Genomic DNA, 20,355 nt, shown 5'->3' on the forward strand with positions numbered 1-20,355 from the left:
TGTGCGCGCAGCCCTCGACGGCCGCCCTCCATCCAGATCCAGCATGCTGCTCGGAGCCGGGCAGGGCAGAGCGCCGGAGAGGAGCTGATCGCTGGATCGCTGCCGCGGGACAGGAGCGGAGGGGAGCAGGAGCGGCTCCGCGGATCCCCCAGTGCGCCCGTCCCGTCCGAGCCCCAGGCGCCCCGCCGAGGGAGCGGCGGTCCCGCAGCATGGGCGGCCGCAGCCCCCTCGCTGCCGCCGGGCCCCGCGGCGCCGCTGTCCTGGTGCTGCTGCTGCTGGGGCGCCTCGCTCTCTGCCTCGCCGTGGAGGGAAAGAAAGGTAGGGGACCGGGGGGCCGGGGGGTGCGGGGTCCCGCCGCTCTTTGCCGGCTGCGCACCGGCGGACCAGGGAGCCGGGGCTGCGAGCGGCTGCGTGCCGCGGCCTCCCGTGGGGAGAGGCGGAGGGAAAGTCCCAACTACTCATTTCCCTAAGAAAAAAACAACAAATCAAAACAAAAAACCCACCCCAAAAACAGAGAGAGGGGAGAAATGCGGAGAAAACCAAACCTATAGCAGCGATCGCGCAGCCCTGACTTCCTGATTCTTGGCTTATTTTCTTTTGTGGGGGTGGAGGAAATAAAAGGGAATAAGCCTTGGCACATCTCATCGGTTGTGCTTCTCTTCTTTAGTGTTTCTTTTTTCTTCTTCCCCCCTTCCCACGTTTCCCAGTCGCTCCCCAGAGAGCACTGCCCGGCTCAGCCCAGCACGGCACGGCCGCTCTCGGCTCCCCGGCACCGGGGAGAAGCCACTGGGCTCCCGAGTCAGCGCCGCTCCGGTCACCAACCCGCTGTCGCTCTGACCGGGACACCTCCGCTTGTCCTGCTCAGAAACAGTCGTAGTAATAGTAGAAGGAAGTATACACCTGGGGAGGGGGTGACTGAATAAAAGGGGAACTTCGTGTGGGTTCTGATTCCCCAGCTATCAGAAAGAGCAGCGATTTATCCCTGCCCGACCCGGCGCGAAGGAGCCGCCGTCCCGTCCCGTCCCGTCCCGTCCCGTCCCGTCCCGTCCCGTCCCATCCCGTCCCCGCGGTGCGTGGGAACGGCGCGGGGGGCTGGCTGTGGGGCCGGGCCGTGGGGCTGCCGCGGGGGCTCGGGCTTTCCTTCTTCATGGGAGAAGCTCTCTCAGAGGGTGAGAAGACGTTTCTGGCCCGTCAGACCCGTCACATTTTCTCTGTGTGTGGTGTTCTCTTTTGTGAGTTTGGAGAGCAGGCCCCGGCTGCTGTTCCAGCCGGAGAGCAGTCCTCTTAATCTTGGAAATCTGCCAGCCAGAGGAAAAAATGCACATTTGGGTGGTTTGGTTTTTCTTCTTTTTCCTTTCATTCTTTTTAAAGAAAAAGCGGGAGAAGGGAACTATTACTTTCTAGAAGGGCTGATTGCATGGCTTAGAGCAACTGAGTTAGAGTCTTTCGTGACTGTGGACTGTAAAGCCGCCCTGAAAGTGAGGAACACCCCATCCAAAAGAACTAGTTGCACAACCTTTAAAAAGCGGAAAGATTCTCTTGTTCCAGAAATCAAGTTCATACCTGTTGTTGATGTAACATGGGCAGTTTTTCTTTCCTGGTTTTCATTTATTTTTTTTTTTCCCTCACCCTTTGAAGGTGATGAGAAGTAAAGTGCCTCCCATCTGCTCTGCCTGTCTTTTGAGGTGCAGTCTCAGGTGCACATGCCCTGTATAGCATGCTAAGGGTGAGGAGAAATACCTTGTTTATAAGGTTTAATTCTGTGTCTCATAAGCTTAGGAGGTTGCCAGTTTTTTGGTGATAACTAAATAATCAATGGCTACGTGACAAATCCAATGGAGGTTATTCTCAGGATGTTGTGTCAGCAAGTAACTGTTCCTCTGGTAGGAGCTGGAGGCTCAGTGGCAGAGGTGGAGGCAGAAGAATTTCTTCAGAAAGCACTAATCAATTGATTGGACTTCATTAACTTCTCCCCACGCTTGAAGATAAGCAAGGATATTACTCAGAGGCACAAAATGAAGCAGCATCTGAGAATTGTGCATTATTGATTTGAAGCAACAGGTCCAGCAGGTAGCAGAGGATCAGTGTATGTTCGGGTCTGCTTCCTTGGTCAAATGATAAGACCTAGCATCAGAATTCAGAGAAATGCTGAGAGGAAGCTTGCTGTCATCAATATATGCAACACTTCTGCAAGTTCAAATTGCATGTGAAATGACACTTCTTAAAACTTCAACCTGATTTGTTCTGTTATCAAATGGAGTGGTCTCAAAAAAAGAAAAGGTGCCCGAGCAGCTGTTAGAAGAACATCAGAATCAGCCTAAAACATCCTATCAACATAATGTCTGAATGGAAATTTAAATACAATTGTATCTTCTCCCAAAATTGTAGAATTAATTTTCTTGAAGATGGATGAGAACAAACTGGTTTTATTGTAACATTGTAATCATTAAGATACAAACAAGCCTAATTTAATATATTCTAGAACCAAACAGCATTGCTCAAAAGTGAAGTACTCTCATCACAGGGATCAATACCCACCTCTATGTACCTGCTCTGATGTTGGCCCACATTGAGCATGGTGGAACTAATCCAGATTTCCACTAATCTGCCCAGGAGGCCTGCTTGGTGGTACCTGAGATAAATACTGTGATAGCTGGCATGCCACTTACTGGATGCATTTGACCCGTGTTCTTTTTGTGTGCCAGTGCTCAGTGACAGTGCTACGGTTCAGCAAATTGCTTTTACTTGCTATATATTGGTTTTATATCTGTAGTTTTGATCTGTAGCTGCAGCCCTTGTGGGATGGGAGTGTGCTGCTCCGTGTCGGGAGTGTGCAGGCAGCCGTGCCAGGCGGCTCGGAGCTGCCGGAGTGGGCTGTGGTACCTTTCTGTACCTGGAGGCTTATACAAAGAGTTCTGATTTCTTTAAGGGTATCCAAGTGTTCATGTCTATGTGAAGTAAAAGATTTTTGTCTGGTATCCTGTGCAGTGTTTACGTGTGGGCTCTGTGTGTATTTATATTGAGTATTGTCTTGTAGTTTCTGCACTGTGTATTATTCCATGCTCACTCGTGACAGATGCCTACAAATAGAGGAGTCTTTGTGGATTGTGCAGAGCTTGATCCGGTTCCGTGCAAGCATCCAGTGCTTTTTTAGGTGCACTCCAGTGTAACCTGGCTGCTGCTCTGTGGAGCAGAGGTCTGTCAGGAGCCTGTGAGTTGTGCCTGCGATGGGGGCCTCCCAGGAGCAGGGGGCTGCCCACACATCCACAGGGTGGCTGAGGAGTCAGCAGTGTTCTCTGTCTACCTGGTACCAGGTGAAGGATGCCTCATACTCCTGTTAAAGTCCTGGGAGAGCTGGTACACTATTCTCTCATTCCTGTGTTTGTATTACCACTGACACAAGCAGAATTTTCTGTGTGGACAGGAGCTGGTAGTATGTTTGTGTAGGTATTTGTTATGTGAGGTCTTGTCTATACAACCATTTATTATTTTCTATTTCCTTGGTAAATGACCAAACATTTTTGGATTTGCAAACTAAAATCAATCAGTGCAGTCATGATGGTAAATACAGTTAGAGAAATGGAAACTTAGATACTGATACGGCCCAATTTGCTGAGATAATAGAAATAAATAAATAGTGTTGAGTGTAGAGCTGCTTTTATTCCAGTGCCTCAGTGGAGAACAAAACCCAAAATTCATCATTAAGAGCAGTGAAGGGAAGGTAAAGTGCTAGCAAATCATCTCCTTAATTCAGGTAATCTGCAAAATATTTTGTCTATGTGCAAAATTTTACAAGGGAGGTTGGCCTCTCAGCAAAGTGTGTGTGTGTAGTGAGCAGACTAAATGCTAAAGTGCTACTAAATACAAATGTGTTATTTCTTGCATCAAGAGTATATTAAGAGAATTGCAGATAAATAGGAAATCAAGATCAATGCCCTGGAGACTTTACAATCAGAGTAGTCAGTTGTAATTTATTTGTTAATTTATAAAGAGAGATTTTTGGGGAGTGTCACACAATGCCATTATGGTCCTCAGGGCTGACTTTTGCATTTAGGTATCCATGTATCACTGAAATCGCTGGGATATGCTGGCTTTAGCAGCAAGATAGCTGACTAGCCAAACCAGTTCCTTCAGAAAGTGTCCTTATCTTCCTTGAGCACAAACTGCCTTTGCTTAATAGCTCTTCGGAAACAAGCCTGGTGGAAGGTTTACTTCATTTTTGGGAGGATGACAGTACCTTCATGGAATGGTTTTGCATAGAAACTGTTGATGTTGCTACAAACTCTTGCTCTAGCCCAGGTTTCAGTAGTATGTGTGTGCATCAGAGAGTACAGTCACACCGTGTATGAGTGGATTATCCCAGAAAGAACTGACACTCAAAATTGGTGTCAGTATGTTATAAGCACCAGCATTTACAGGTATGAGAACTTGTGTTAAATCTCATGTTAGACTTGGATCTGTATTGCAAAAGTGTTTGTGTAACAAAAATTTGACTTGTAGAACTTTTATTTGAGGGAGTCAGAACAGGCTGTACTCACAAAAACATCTTCTGGCTGTTCTATATTAGGAACACTTCCTGGGGTGACCTGGCTGAAAAAACTTTATAAATCTAGACTAGTCAAATTCTGTAAAAAGATTACTTGCTAGATAGAATAATTGCCATTTTGGAATTGTGTGAATTGCATTAGGCATCTTCTAATTGTGTTTATAATTTCTCAGACCCCTGTTCTGCTGTACTGCTCTCCTTGGACATTTACTTACTAGTGGAAAATGAACTTCTGTCAGTCTGGGCTCATCTGGCACAAGAATCACATCCAACTTGGCTGGGAAATGGCTGGCTTTGTCAGAAAGAGAAAGTTATTAGGAAATGCAGCAGAGCTGTTATTTGGGAGGATCGTTCTCACTTTCTGACTCCTGCATTTGCTTTGTGGCAGCTGTGGGAGGTGTGAGCCTGCGACGAGCGCTGGAGCAGCAGTGGCTGTGGTGACAGGGATAGTTGCCTGTCTCGCACTTGCCTCGAGGTTAGCTTGAGCAACACATCTTGCTCTAAGTGCAGAACTTGCCTCTCTGGGTCCTGGGCAGTGCTTCACCCAGCACCTGTGCTAGGGACTGTGGCCAGGAGCTGTGTGATGCTGAGCTCTGTGGCAGAGGAACAGGGATAACAATGAGGGGCCCTCACCGCTGGAATGCACCCTTCAAACAAAGCTTCGACAATGCCACACACCTCTGGTGATGAGGGTGGTACAAGAGCTGTGTTGGATGTGACACATCAGAAGTCCTCCATTCCTGAGAACTGCTGCTGTTCATATCTTGGTTTTACAGAGCTTGTGAAATCCATGAGTACGTGGAGGGCTTGTACTATGGGTTTGTCAGAATTGTGTAGGTGTTGGTAGAAAGTGTTTAAGTGTTCAGGTGAATTATGTTTTTCCAGGCATTAATGGTCCACAGTGTGGAAATCCGCTCCTTAGTGTTTGGTGTGGACTTTGACAGTCCTTGTTCAGCTTAATACAGTACACACTGATCCTGTTAAGTACATACGGATTTGACCTTCTCCTTCTTCCAGGAACTTCCAGGAACACTATTAGTAGGTACAGTATGAGACCCAGTGGTGTTTCAGTGCATTCTGATTATGTTACTTCTTGACTTCCAACTATGGCAAACAGAATTGTAATGCTTCCTTTTTTTATGGCTGAATTCTGCTGACCTAACAGTATTGAGTAATAGTGTATTTTTTTTTTTAATTTCAGAAATAGTTCCAGAACATTTGGCATTAGTATGTGCAGAAGAAGTCATTCTTAAAGGAAATGTGCAAAAAATATGTACTCCTCTGTACAGAGAAGTTGGACCAAAATAAATATCTATTTCTGCTGAAGCAAGGTGTTTATTTATAAGGAAGTGTGACACAACTTTGTTGTTTGTCTTATGGGGGGAATGTGTAGGTGTGGGTATTGTGCTCTCCATGCTTAATGTTATTAAGGGTTGTTCAAAGGAAGAAACATGAGAAACCTACCTGTGAGATTGTGTGTTTGAACAGAAACCTTTCTGATGACCAAAGTGAAAAGATGGGGCCATGTGTGTTGGTCGTTGAGCTAACAAGTGCAAGTGCTACCACACCACACCTTTTTAAAATTATTTTTTAATGAGCAGAAGGCATACTTAGGAGAGAGACACGCTGGATTTATGTATCTCGTAGGGATGTGTGAGCTTTCGTTTGGAAGCTTCAATGCAAAGTGGGTTTTGCCTGTTGACAGATCCATGCAGGGCAGGTGCAGGGATTCTCCTCCTGCCAGCGTTCCTTCGTCTGCCCAGCACATCTGCGTACATGAAAGTAAACATCTACGTGTTCACATGCATGTTCTACTAGCAGAGTGCATTGAATCATGGGTGGCTTTTGTTTGTTTCAGTGGTTGAGGAGAAAAAAAAAACCCTAGAAAAAAGAATAATTTCCAGTCATACTGAAACAAGTATGTCAGGGGTGGTTTTAGTGAAGAGAAAAAAAACCAACAACAAAACACCAAGAAAAAAAGCCCTGTTTTAATATAATCTGGAAGATCAATTGGACTTGAGACTATTTCTTTTCAAGTTGGGTAAGAAGCAAAATGAAATGTTGTTTGAAATGAAAATTTGCAGGTTTATTTTGAAAATACCAGAATACCACTTGATTTTCTTATACCTCCCTCCCACTTAGTTTTTTGGCCAAGGCATGTTTGCTGAGCTTGGTTCAAAAAATTTAGGCTTTGGGAGTGGGGTAAGCTGTCATTTGTGTACACATTAATAGTTCTGCTCTGATGTCTGTGAGCACTGAGATAAATCAAGTCCAAAACGCTTGTGATCACTTTTTTCTAGTTTCATAAATTGAAATGGTGAAATTGTAAAAACAGTGAAATGGGGATAAATAAATAGGTTTAAATTAGAAGAAGCTTGGTGTCCATCACCTCCCTGGCCTCCACATGTTTGGCACCTTCACCATGCATAGCTGAGCTCCAGTGGAGGAGCCCGAGCCTTGCAGGCTCCTTGCTGGAGGCAGACCGGGGCTCTGGGCACAGGGGTGACGCTGCTGAGCAGTAGCAATGCCCCAAGGGCCAGCAACGCTTCTGTGTGGCTTAAAAGCCTTCTTGTCTAGCAGTTACCTCTCTCTGGTTGCTTTACCTTGCAAAGGTGCTGTGTGAAAGGTGGCTAGCCTTCCCAGGAGTGTCCTCCAGTTCCTGGAAAAGTCGGGGATTTGCCAGCTCCCTCCCTCCCGAAGTGAAAAACTGGAAGTAAGCATTCAGGGCCAGCAAAGGCAGTGGTGCCAGAGCCACTCTGCTGGGGTGGATGGCTCCTTCCTGGGTGCAGAGACCAGCAGAGTTGGATGGGTCAGCAGGGACCATGCCAGACAGGATGTTTTCTGGGGAAGAGGTGGAAGGAAGGAGAAGAGGATATAAACCAGCTGTCTTGATGACAGGATAGTAGTATTTTAGCTCTGGCTTTTATAAGAAGAAAATTATCACTTTGTGGATATGGCATTTGTATGTTTGGTAATCAGGACATAGTGGCATAATCCCTGCCTTCCCATCACCAGATTCTGCAGTAAATACAAAGATAAGCAGGAAAGCCTTGGAAATCAGCCAGCCTTGGCACTGGGGCACTGCGAGCTCGCACAGCGCTTTTCCTAGATAGGGAAAAGTATTGTTTTACCTATCATGATTCAAGGGCTCGAAGCCACAGAGACTTTAAATGCTTGCCTGAGGCAATACATCTGGCCACTGATGAAGTTGCCTGCTAGTATTTTGGCCTCTCACCCCATGCCCAAGCCGATGATAAACACTGCCTGGAGTTGAAGGTAACCAACATCCTACTTGGGGCTTGTTCAAAAGCTTTAAAAAAATATCTGGTGCACAGCATCATTTCTTCCCTTTCCTGAAGGCCCTCCTGTGTGCCCTTCCCTGGGGACATGTCCCTTGGTGGAGGCTGTCTGGAGCCTGGGATGAGGTGACCTGTGGTGGCGTGCGTCTGGCTTGGCTCCTGGCGGCTGAGGCGTGCTCACTGCCCGCCTGTGGTAGGGCCCAGCATGCCTGGCCCCTTGCTCCACTGCCCCGGGGAAGTGGAAGCCGGGGGAAGCCCCAGCACCTCCTGAAATAACTGCACTGTGAGACAGTAGCTGCAGATGAAGGCTGGGTGTAAGCAGATGTATTGTTTCCTAAATTATGCTTTTTATGTAGCTGCAGCACAGCTATGATGGCAGTTCTCACATTTGCAAGGCCTAACTTAAAAAAAAAAGCCCCTAAAACCAACCAACCAAAAAAAAAAAAATGCAGCTTCTTCTGTCTGGGGATATATATTCATGGATATATATTCATTCCCTCTCCCCCATTAAGCTCTGAGACATATGTGCAATTCTGAAAGTTAAGTTTAAATCATATCTGAGGCAGTGGATGTTTCTTCTTGAGAGCTGTGTACTTCAGTTCTGCAGAGTGAAGTTACGGCTGCATGTGCAGTTCCCTATTACCAAGCAATTTTTTCGTCCTAAAAATACCAGGTTTTCCATTGCATTGGAATTATTATTTTTTAAATTCAATTTACAGTGTTTTTGTAGGTCCGTGATGTTTCCCGAAGTTCACTCGGGAAGTAAAACTAAAGAAGGAGGCAGGGTTCAAGGAAGAAGCTTGTTTTAGCAGTTGGGTCACTTATTTCAACAATGCCTTTAGCAAAGAAGTAAGAGGCTGTTTGCACAAATCAGTAACTAGTTCCCATGATTCAGATTGAATCACGTAGCTCAAGTCATTTGAATAAATAAATGACTTCTAGTAAGTGAGACAACCTCTGCAATTAGGATGGCATGCTGCATATTTCATGTTATTTATTATGTGGTTTTCAATAGATATGATTAAGCTGGTTTACACTTGGAATGCTAGGTAGCATTTCAACACAAGCCACTTAACCAGAGCTCACATTAAAATGAGGTGCACATATGTTTTGCACAAGTGGCATTGTGCTGTATCTTCTGCACTTTTCTTTTCTTGTGAATTTTCTACAAACAGATTCTTAACAGGAAAAAGAAATCACCTGGTCAAGGGCACCTCCATTTTCTGTAATTGTAGTGGGCAAATATTTGCAAGCAGGTGCTTTGCAAATATTTACAGTTGTTGCACTCTTAGCTTTCCTTCGTGTCTTACGTGGCCATCAACTCCTATGGATGCACACAACCAGAGGTGCAGAAAACTGCTTTTCTCAGACCTGTTCCATGGATTATGTGCTGTCCCTGGTGTTTCCAAGGGGATGTGCTTCGTGGATCACCTGCAACTTCTGCTCTTGGATTTGGACTTTGGATGAGAGCATTGCAATTCAATGTAGAAGACAAGGAAGAAAAGGTCTGCTTGTCCTTTGTTTCCTGATGTTGTTATTTCATAGTTTTGTTTTAATTGTAAGTAACTATGTTATGGAACTGAAAAATCCCAGGCGGTTTTGGTGTTGTGAAAATAGTATTTAAAAAATGCATGAGCACTTTACTCCTATGTCATACTTGTTGTGCCATGTATAAAACAATATTAATTTAAGAAAATACACCCATATCAAAGGCAATATGATATGGAGCCGTGGGATATGGTAAGATTTGTAGTCTTGAATTATCACTGCTCTATTATCCTGAATAGAGCAGTGATCATCTGCTCTATTCAGGATAAAATTTTGCTATCGTGTTTCTTTCCAACTTTTTCAGTTAATATAGCATGAAAAGTACAATAAACACAATTTGCAGATTTATACAAAACTGATAAAAGAGATTTCAAAATAATGAAGATAACAGATCTTCAGTGCCAGATAAAAATACCATTTTACATATGTGATCACTTTTTCTTCTGAGAGTGGAAATTACATGAAGGCATTGGTGGTGAATTTTACACAAACTTTAGAAGCTGGGAGAAAAATAAAACCTTCCTCATTTCCTTTAATCATTGGGAAGGGACATCTATGATATGAGCAGATATGACTAAAGTTTGACAAATTTGTTTCTCGTGTGTTAAATCTGAAGGTTCACAGACCATCTACTGGGCACATGAATACAAGGAAATCTTCCCCCACAAAAATGTAGGGGAGATATCCTCAAGGCTGAGTGACTGGTGGGCATGATGTTTTGGAAACTGCTGAATAGCAAGGGCCTTTAAAAATTAAAATCTAAGTTACAGGAGTGCAGTGGTTTTTCTCCTCCATTTTTATTGCTACCTATTTCTCATGAAAGGAATTTTGACATTCTCACTTCTTGAATAGGATTCAATTTATTTTGCTGCTCTTCAGACTAGTTCAGCACCAAGTACATGCCTGTTTTTTTTCCTTTCCCATTAAAAACAAACAGAAAACCCCAAGTGAAAAACCGATTAAACCAGAACAAAACAAACCGATTTTTTTGGAAGCAGAAGTGTTAGTTGGCAAAATCCTGACTCTGGAAGCTGATTTGTCACAGCTAGACCATAATTGGAGCTGTTAGGTTTCCGCATGAACATGGGTTTTGCACCACAGAGCAGCGGGTAGGACGTGGGGCCCTTGGCATTTGAGGAGAGTTGGGAAATGGTGGAAGTGTGACCTCCACTTCTCTCCCTTAATCTGGTTATAAAAACCAAGCTGTCGGAAAACCAGTCTCATCTGCCCTCTCTCAGGTACTGATCCAGGTCTTTCCTAATGGAAATGGTAATGTGGTACTGTGAACAGAAGATGAAGTATGCCCAGCAGGAGAGTTTTTTCCACCTCAAGTTCCATATTTGGATTGTGACTGGCATCAGAATGCTGAGACTGTCCTTAGTGAGACACAATGGCCAGCAGGGCACTGATTGCCTGTACAGATGGACCATTTGGTGTTTGGCTTTCTAATGAAAAAAGCCCCTTCTAGCTGGTCCTTGTGTACCCAAACGTGTTGGGGACACAGCACTGGCTTCTATTCAAAGTTTCACTCGTGTAGGAGAGGAAGTCAACATGAGAACTGAGCTGGTGTGTGTGCAGCAGACTGAGCAAGGTGCTGGCAAGGTGGTATCAGCCCCACACTTTGCCTTATTGCCATGTTTGTAACATCTGGGTGGGTACTGATGCCATTATCACTACCCCAAAATTAATGGCAGAAGTGCAGTCTTTGAGAGTAGGAGCAGGGACAAGTATTTCACAGCAGATCCGGAAGGGAAAGCATGTAGGACAGATTTATGTTGTGTGTTCAGCTTCCACCTGCCTGTGAGGATAAATAACTGAGTTGCAGCATTTTTGATTTGGTGTAAAAGTAATTTGTAGTTCCTAATTTGACCTCTTGCAGTGAGGAAGTCTGCCGTAAGAGGTGAAGTTGAAACTTGAGCATCTTCAGTTGTCTGCTAGGATCTCATTATTTCTTAAAACATCTGTTCTAGGATACATGCCCAGTTAATGGATCAGTTTAATATTTGTCTTTTTGTTTTGAATTTGAAAGGATGACCACTGAAATACTCTCTTGTTTCCATCTGGCCTTCAAAAAGTAATTAAGTGTTGAACAATGGTATTGTCAGTCTGTTTCCTACCTAATAAGCTCTTCAAGGTGCTCTTGTTAACGATTTTATTATTTCAAATCTGCTCTTGTTCTCTCTTTCCCTCCTTAATGAGGCAGATCCCCTAGGCAGCATTGGTTTACCACAGTTGTCTATGGTAGATGAACTAATCCAGCACCAAGGAAGTTTGTGTTCAGCAGTGTGTAAGATGCTCCCATCAGTATGTGTGGGTAATTCTTGCTGACACATGAAAGACTTCGCATGTGCAAAAAAGGAGGAACAGACCCTTTTTCTAAATGAGGGTCATCTTGATTTGAACAGCAGCAGTCTGGTTTGCATCAATGAGCACATGCTATCCAGTGAATTAAGAGTAAAAATAGCTAATTAACACCTTCTCTATTTCTTTTCTGTCTGGTCATTAGTTACTACCAGCTAAATTAATTCCTGTCACCATAGAGCATGGAAGGGCATCAATGACAAACTCGGGTCAAGAATTGAATCCTTTGATTTTCTGGGGAGAAATATTACCTTTATTATTGTATTGCCTGTATCATGTAATGTAATACAAGTATTATTGTATGCTAAGGTCTGTGTTTCGTATTTCACCTTATGAAGAGAAAATCTGAATTGATTTTTGGAATTTTAAAGAAAGGCTATTTTATCCTGTTTAATATGGGACCTATTGGGTCCTATCTGTGGACTAAAATACAGCTTCAAAGACTCAGATAATTTCAGAAATAGCAAACATATGACTTCTAAGTAAACAGACTGATTATAATAGAGAAGATTAGGAAATGGATTGTTATGGGCCAGCTCTGTACTACTGAGAGAGATGATATCGCACTGGTGATCACACTGTTGGGCTTAACGGCCCATAAACTCTGGAAAAAGCTTTTGTAAAATGTCAACAATAGTTCCATCCATTGTTAGATGATCAGTGAACATCTTAGGGTCCTGCAATAAATTGCTACCATCAATTGTGTTTATGTAATTTCATAAAATAAGGCTTTCGCTCTGAAGATGTAATAACTCTAATAATAAATAATAGAAAATACTGGCAGCTAAAAATTAATGACTCAGATCCACTGTTGCTGTAGCTACCCAGAAGTCCCTTACCTGGCTTGGGCTGAGGTGGGTTTACATTTCAGGTTCCCATGGGTAGAGGACAGGCACTTTTTCATTACCTCTGCCAGTTGCTCACTAGGTCAGCAGATATAGGCAATGTCACTGCAGGGTTTGTATGAAAATTAAAAAAGAGTTTAAGTTTACTATATTTCTACTCTGCTGTTAGCTTTCACTGTGGATTTTTTTGGCATTACAATTATTAGAATGTGAACATTAAAAAGACTTAATTACTTTCATAATCATTAATACTCTATTTAAAAAAAGAAGTGCTTAAATTTTGGCTATAACTTACAAGCTGTGTCAGTGTATGGTCTCTTTCAAACTGTTTTCACAGCTATTGCCTTCCTATCTCCTTATTATTCCCCTCATCCCTTCCACATGATTGGTTAGATAAATTATTGGCCATAGTGTGATACAAAATGGGCTTTAATCCAAAGTGGGAAGAGAAGGAAGTTCTTTTGCAAGAAAATAAATAGCACACGGTATTTAACAGTGCATTAAGCAACATCACTGTTAATACTGCACTGATAATGCAGTGAGGACAGCAGGAAAATATGTCATTAGTTTAGTCAAGCAGTGAATTGCTCCAGCTCTGATATTTTGTTGCTGATATTCAACATATCCAATGCGTAAGCACTGCTAATATAAAGCTTAATGAAGAGTTGAGCATGGACTTTCCACCTCTGCAGCATGGGATAGAAAGAAAGAGCTGGTTTACTTGCCTGTAGGTGGAGTTTTATTTTTATACTCTGGGAAGGAGGGGAACAGAAATGTGCTAAATAGACACAAGGTCTGTCCTCCTAGAGTTACTGCTTGCCCATATTTGTTTGCTTTATTTTCTTTAGGGGGTGATGGTAGAGGTAGGAAAGGATCTTGGGGTAATATATTCTCCAGTTTCCATCTATACAGCTTCAGGAGTGCTTTTCCCCAGAAAAATATAATTCTTAAGCTAATGATCTTGAATGGCCCTTTGATAAACTTGCTTGCTCTATCTCCAAATTCCTGATGTAGTAAATTACTCCCTGTAATTGACAGGGAGTAGTAAAGTGGATTTCAAGGAGGGACTCAAAATGATTTGGCTCCCCAGCTTCAGAACGTGCAACTTGGAAAAAAAAAAGCATTGTAGCTCCATACATGGAAGCTTAAGGAAAAGGTAAAATTATGGAGAGAGAAGAAAATCTGGAACTCTTGCTTCTCAGTTACAGTAACACTGCAGCAGGGACATGCATTTTCTCTTCAGGTTCAATCCAGCAAACCGTAGGCATTATATCCCTTTGAAGTCTGTGGATATTTTGCCTGCCACTGCAGGTTCAGGGTTTTTTTATTACTTTATTTGCCTAAGAAAATTCTTCTCATCTAGTTTAAAGGGAAAAACTGATATGGAATACCACACTGTGTTATATGAACACTATGCCAAAAAGTAATTCTCCCAAAACAGAAGGTAAGATGATAATCACATCCCAAGATTTTATGGTATCAGTGTTGTAACTTGCAATGGGTCTTTTGCCTGGATAAGGCAAGTAAGTCTAGTAAGTAGATATTCTGGTAATTGTCCTTCCATTTTCTTTTCTGAAAAGATTATTTCTAGATATATTTTTGGAAGTGATTAATATGATGGGTGAATTCTTTAGGCTGTGTGAAGCACTATGGCTTCAGGCATTGATTTCTGCCAGCCAAAGCGGTGGTGCCATGGATTAGCAAAAATGAGATATCTCTAAACTTGCTGGAATGAGCTTTATCAAGTTGAGTGGCATTTCACTCACACACTGGGTGTGTTGAAGCCAAAATTTTTACATGGGAGCTCTTGCAAAGAAGCGTGTGTATGTAGCATACACCTCTCTCTCTCTGTTCCTGAGAACTATTTACTATAGGCCTGAGATGATATGTTAATATGTAATTCTTAGTATATAGAGGCCTCTGGCACTCCTGCTTTATCATTTAAGAAAAAATGGTGTTACCACAGCAACTGCTATGCCACCCGGTACTGAAGCAGCTCCCATCTATGTAGCACTTATAGAAGTACATTAGACAGATTTTTAAAGTGCATGTAGCTAAAGTGAGAGTAGGAACTTAACACTTGGTGAGTGCTACAGTGGAGGGAGATCATGAATTTGTTCAGAAGTTGAGAAAAGTTCTTAACAGAAATAAATTGCAATAGATCTAATTCAGCAAGCGCTTTGACAGATGCATCATTTCAAGTCTACAATCCCTTTGAAATCAGCTGAGCTCTGTGTAGGGCTAGAGTTTGTACAGGTTCAAGAGTTGCTTTACAGGTGACAAAAATTGCATTGTGAAAGGGAATGATGGTTTTGAGAGGTTCCAGTGGCGACACTTTCATAGGGTGTGACTGGTGAGGGCAGATACCTGGCATTTCTCTACAATGAGCCACTGAAAATGATTGAAAGGGAAGTCATGAGTAACTGGAAGTATCAGAAGTTTTGATTTATGGGACATTTTGAATTTTGGACAAGGTTTCATATTACATTTGTGTATCACCTGTATTTGATATAACAAGGAATGTGTGTTGAGGGATGTGTATATAAGTAAGTTTTGTTGTCTATTAAACATTAGAGTGGTACATTGTAAAAGTTAAAATATAACTGTTTTAGGGCAGGCAAGAGACCTAGGAAAGACTAGGAAAGGTTTTAATCTAGTCTGAATCTAGTAGTGTAAACCAATGTGAGTTTTCCTTGTAAGACACTGAGGTGTAAGAAGACCCTGCTATAGCTGGATGTTCAGGGCTGAACCCAAGCCCTGGTGAAGTTATACGTTGTCATTAAATTGCCTCTGAAAATTCACAAGTTTTGCATGAAAGCCATGCTGGGTTGTAAGGCAGCTTTCCCTTCCTAGCCTGGGTCAGGCAGGCACAAACATTGACAGATCAATTTTGGATGATTTCTGAACCTCTACCTTCTACACCTTCACTGTAGTACAACCCACAGCACTCGGGCTGATATTCCGTCTCTGTAATCCCCATTCAGGTCTTGCTCACGAATTCTCCCTCTTGGTAACTATATTTACTGTCACTCTTACTTTAGGATGGTAGAGCAGGTTTATTCTCGATAACCATCCTACAGCCTCAGTATGTTTTGTTTGAACAAATGCCAAAAGCACTAGGAAGTTCACTGAGTTAAAGGCAGCAATAGGGACTGTATCCTGGGACTGAAAACAGCACTTTTGTGGTGCTGCCCAAACAATAAGAAAAACTGATTGAGAGGATCACTAAGAAGTTTCTTCAGAAACTCAGTTTAGTTCTGGTACAAATATGACAGGAGAGTCCAGTGCATAAAAGATATTTCATGCATGTACTGTATTAAATGAATAGGTGTGTAGTGAAAGTGCTCAGACACATAACATGTATGACAATTTGACTGAGACAACAAAAAGAAGTCACAGTTTGTGGTCAAAAGCAGAATTTCTAATGATATATTTTGTTATTTGTACATAGTACTTTAAATGTACTACATCAAAAATTGAATGCAGGCAGTGATTTATCTCAGGAATATACATTCACCTTCAAAAATCCAGCCTGTCTGCCTGATATCTAATTAATCACTCACTTCTGATGATAAACTTGATGTTACGTTGGGAATGCTTTCCAGCACTAGCAGGTTTTTAACAAGCTGCTTGGGATGCATATTAAAAATGCTTTTGGAGACAGAGAGGCAGAAAAGCTTAGAAGTCTGATGAGTGTTTATCTGAAAGGAGCTCCCAGGGGCAGAGGAACTGGGTTCACCATTCGTAGTAGTTTACCCAGGTAGGAAATTTATTTGTTCATCTGCTCACAGAGATATTGAGGGTAAAGTCTGTTTTGAATTTTAAAAATAAAGGTAGTGGCATTATTTCAGTGCATGAAGTTGAGGGCCTTGCCTAGAGGATGTGGTGGTAGCTAGGGTTGATACCTGAAAATGATGTTTTGTCCATAGCTCACAGCCTGTGCACAAAGTGAAAGGCTGATGTCACAGAGTGGAAGCTTCCCAAGGTTTAGAAAGTTATTTCATGGACTCCATATTTCATTGCACCAGATGTATTGTAATGCTTAGCACTCCCAGTTTAAAATGCATGTGTGTTCCCTTGCTGTGTTTCCTGATTGTATACAACATGCTAAAGAGAGAGAGAGAGAGCTTGCTTTAGCTATGGACTAAGTTAAATACCAAAGGCTTCTGGAAACCAGGCAAGTTTGGTAGCATATTTCCATTTAGAAGAAGGAATAGCAAACATTTACCTGTGCTGCAGGCAGCTGCATGTTACCTAAAGCTGACAATACTTTTACATGCACAGGTATAAAAAGGGGAGAGTGTAAGTGTCTGCAGCACTGTGATAGGAAAACATAAGGTCACATTCCACCCTTAGGTAAATATTCTGCAGCCCTGCTGAAATGCTGAGGTACTGTGCTCAGGTCTGAAAGCAGACCTGGGTAATACAGTCAGGAAAAGCAATGCTCAAAAGCAGGGATGCAAGTCTTTCAGGTTTGCTCCCAGTCTGGGCTGTCTCCCAGTCAAGTGTAAAGGACTTGTTGGGAAAAAAAAAAAAGTTTGTCCTTTATGATTCATTGTAGATAAGTCCTATGCCATAGTCTGCCAATTACTTTTTGTTGTTTTGGGTATTTATTTCAGCCCACTGTAACTGCAATAAGGAATTTTGCATGGCAATCATAATCTGTTGCAGATAAAGCAGGGGATTTTGGCTTAGTGTTTCAGAAGAAGTGCCCAAGAAAGAAGTATGCTCAGAAGAAGTATGCCCCAGAAAAAGCTACACCAAGGAGGAGCTAAAATTACCTGAATTCAAGTATCAAATCCTTAGCCAGCTTTGGATTTTGGGGAGAGCTTTGGTTTTGATTTTGTTTGGGTGGATTTGACATGACTGTATAGGGATCAGAATAATGGATTTCCCATGAGATAGTCAAAAGAGGATTATAAAATCAGGATCTGTGTATAATAATTGTCTGCACTGTTGTAAAGATTTGATATGGCCTAAGCCCCACCCCACCCCCAACCCCAAGTAACTGTGTGTTATCAAGAATTAAGTGCTGCAATACAAGGTGTGTATACTAGAGAGACTTCATTTTCTGACATGTAAAACAAAGGGTGAGTGCAGCCACAGCAGTTTGTAAGTGCTGGGGTCTTAAAAAGTGTTTGTGTGTGCATGTTTGGAGACTGCCACATGATCCACTGGTTTGGGGAAATGTACCTGTTACTAATTGCCTCTGGCTTTCCCAGGAGTGTGTGGGCACCCTCGAGTGCTGGGACTGCTGCTGGGCGGGTGATGCCCCTGTGGGAGCTGCTGTCCAGGTGTGCCCAGGGGAAACCTCTGCCTGCCCCACGGCTCCCGGCACCGCTCACAGCCTTGGCAGGCTGGCCCAGCTCCGTGCCTGTGCTCTTTGGCCCCAGCTTGGCATCAGCAGGGCTTGGAGCCTCCTCGATAAGCTGGGAGGTTGTGTTTGGGTTAGGCATGATTCACTCTGCTAAAACTTCTCTAGATGAGGGCTGCCTAACAGCTTCCTAAAGTCTCTTTAATTTTCCTGTCCATGGCATTTGCTTGCTAAGTTAATCAGCGTTTCTGAGTTTTGGACCAATAGAAAATAAAGCAGGGAATTAAAAAAAAAAGAAAAGAAACTTTTAAAGCTTTGAACTATATGTTGTCTACAAACTGTCATTGGCCATGACTGCATATTTATTAGTTCACAGCTTTAGGATATTCTGTTTTCATTAATATTGAGAATTAATCTGCACTGTGTTTTTCTGCAGCATTAGCAGCAATCCTTTGGCTGAATACAAATGAGGTTTTTTGCTGCAATCCAAACTCAGCTGCGGGTAAATACTTTAAGAGGATATTTATGAGGCACCTACATGGCATAGTGAATTCTGGTTTGGCTGTTTGCTTTTTGTTATTGTTTTTTGGCTGGGTTTTGGGTGTTTTTTTACTGACATTACTTTCTGCAACATTCCAGGGTAACAGGTGGGATATTTACATCTCCATTCTTACTTTCTTTTTTAATAGCATTTGATACTGTAGAGACCTAAGGAAAGCATAACTTATTGCCATTGAAAGAGAGTTTGGTCCAAAATCTCAGGACAATAGCTGCTTTGCATATCTAACATGATTTCTGGAGACAAAAGGCCTTTATAAGGTGAAACTAGCCCTGTAATATCTGGAAAGCCTGCAAAAGGTGCTGCACAACTTCTGCACTTAACTGCTGTATCGCAAGGATACCTGCAGCAAACTGGCCAGACTGAGCTGTGAAAAAGAGGATTGGACACTTCTCCTTGGCCAAAGAACCTGATGCCATCCTTAGTCATGTTGTGTTTGCTTTATTTTCTCCTGAGGTGGGATAGTTTTATTCCTTTGCCCAACCACTCACCTGTTGCCCTCAGCATAAGTTTTCAGTTGGCTGAGCATTCTCAGGGCTGATTTGCGCCTTTGCACAAAGCTTCGTACAAAGGAAAAGCATCTTACAGCTGGGAAGAGGGGAGAAGAGCGCCATATGATGGCTGCCCATTCTATGATCTGATTCAAAAGGTGTTCCTTCCCCACAATCTTTATTTATTTTTAAGTGAATATTTTATTTTAAATTATGTGCATTGGACAGGCAACGCAAAATGCCCTTGATAACTTGCATATTTGTTCTTCAAGCTTGTTTTGTACCTTTGTCCTGGGCTCCATTTTATTGACAATTTAAATCCATTAGAAAGAGAAACAAGTCTCCACAGATCCTGTTATGTACAACAGCTTTACATTTAAATTTGAAGTGTAATCATGCACAAACATTGACTTGACCACTATTGCTACTGGCATTCCTGTTAAGTGGCTAGTTTAAGGCTTAATGACCCCTCTGAAACCGAGTGCTTGCTTTCTGTCATGTATTGATGGTACTGTGTGAGGCCAGCAATTGAATTTTTTTATTTTCTTCTCAGTGAGTTTTAGAAAACATTTCAGCTACTGGCCTGTTTTTTTCACTCCATTACCCTCACTGGTGGAGATGGAGCTGTTTGGACAGGGCACGTGCCATCCAAACCCAGCTGGTTCATGTAGCGTCCTCAGGATTTCTTCTCAAATTTGGTGAATGCTTTTGCAATCATCATGGCAAGAAGTTGCCAGTTGGATGAGAAATTTATATGATGCAAGAGAAGATCCCTCAGGCCTGAGGCGCTACATAGCAATGAAAATTTTCATTGGTGAGCCCAGTCACTGGGGGGATCGACTTGTGGTGAGATCCGAAAAGTAAAGCTGGGGAGGCCTTGACACTGAGTGTTGCCCCATGTTTCTCCATAGTGTGCTTAAGGGTGGAGAGAGCAAAATCACAAAGTACCTGATCTCTGGGTACCTGCAATGAATGAAAAAGTAGTGCACAGAGGTCTAAAATGCAACTGATTGAAAAAATAAATGGTTTGAGGTTTGGTAATGGAACAAATGGCTGGAAGCTTTGGGATGAAGTACATAGAGATGCTCACATTTTATGTCACTTAGCATTAGTTTAACATAGGACAGGCTAGACATGCCATGCTTTTTACATGGGATTGGAACTTTAATGCTTTTAGCCTCCTTCTCCTACCAGAGAAAAGTCTGCATCAGCCAGTGGCACTGACTGAAGCCTTGGGCTGTGGAGTGAACCTCCCCAGCTAAACATCGAGGAACCCGAACAAAATCAAGCGAAGCTTTTGCACCTTGTTATTCATTTCGTATTCATTTCCTCGTCCCACTATGAATTGGAATAATTTAATTTAAAAAGGCAGCTGGTAAAACCAAGAACACG

The 20,355-nt window shown here is 42.6% G+C and overlaps 1 protein-coding gene across 1 annotated transcript in view; it reads left to right on the forward strand.

Moving 5' to 3' along the window:
* The first annotated feature begins 223 nt into the window (after positions 1-223).
* The window catches only part of EGFR (epidermal growth factor receptor), a 157,260-nt gene continuing 137,128 nt past the window's right edge, over positions 224-20,355 (forward strand). Inside the window, exon 1 of the mRNA XM_058019334.1 lies at positions 224-318. The gene's annotated coding sequence lies outside the window, so the exon portion shown is untranslated. The remainder of the gene's footprint in view (positions 319-20,355) is intronic.

Source organism: Melospiza georgiana, chromosome 1 (genome assembly GCF_028018845.1).
Source record: "Melospiza georgiana isolate bMelGeo1 chromosome 1, bMelGeo1.pri, whole genome shotgun sequence".
Classification (NCBI taxonomy): domain Eukaryota; kingdom Metazoa; phylum Chordata; class Aves; order Passeriformes; family Passerellidae; genus Melospiza; species Melospiza georgiana.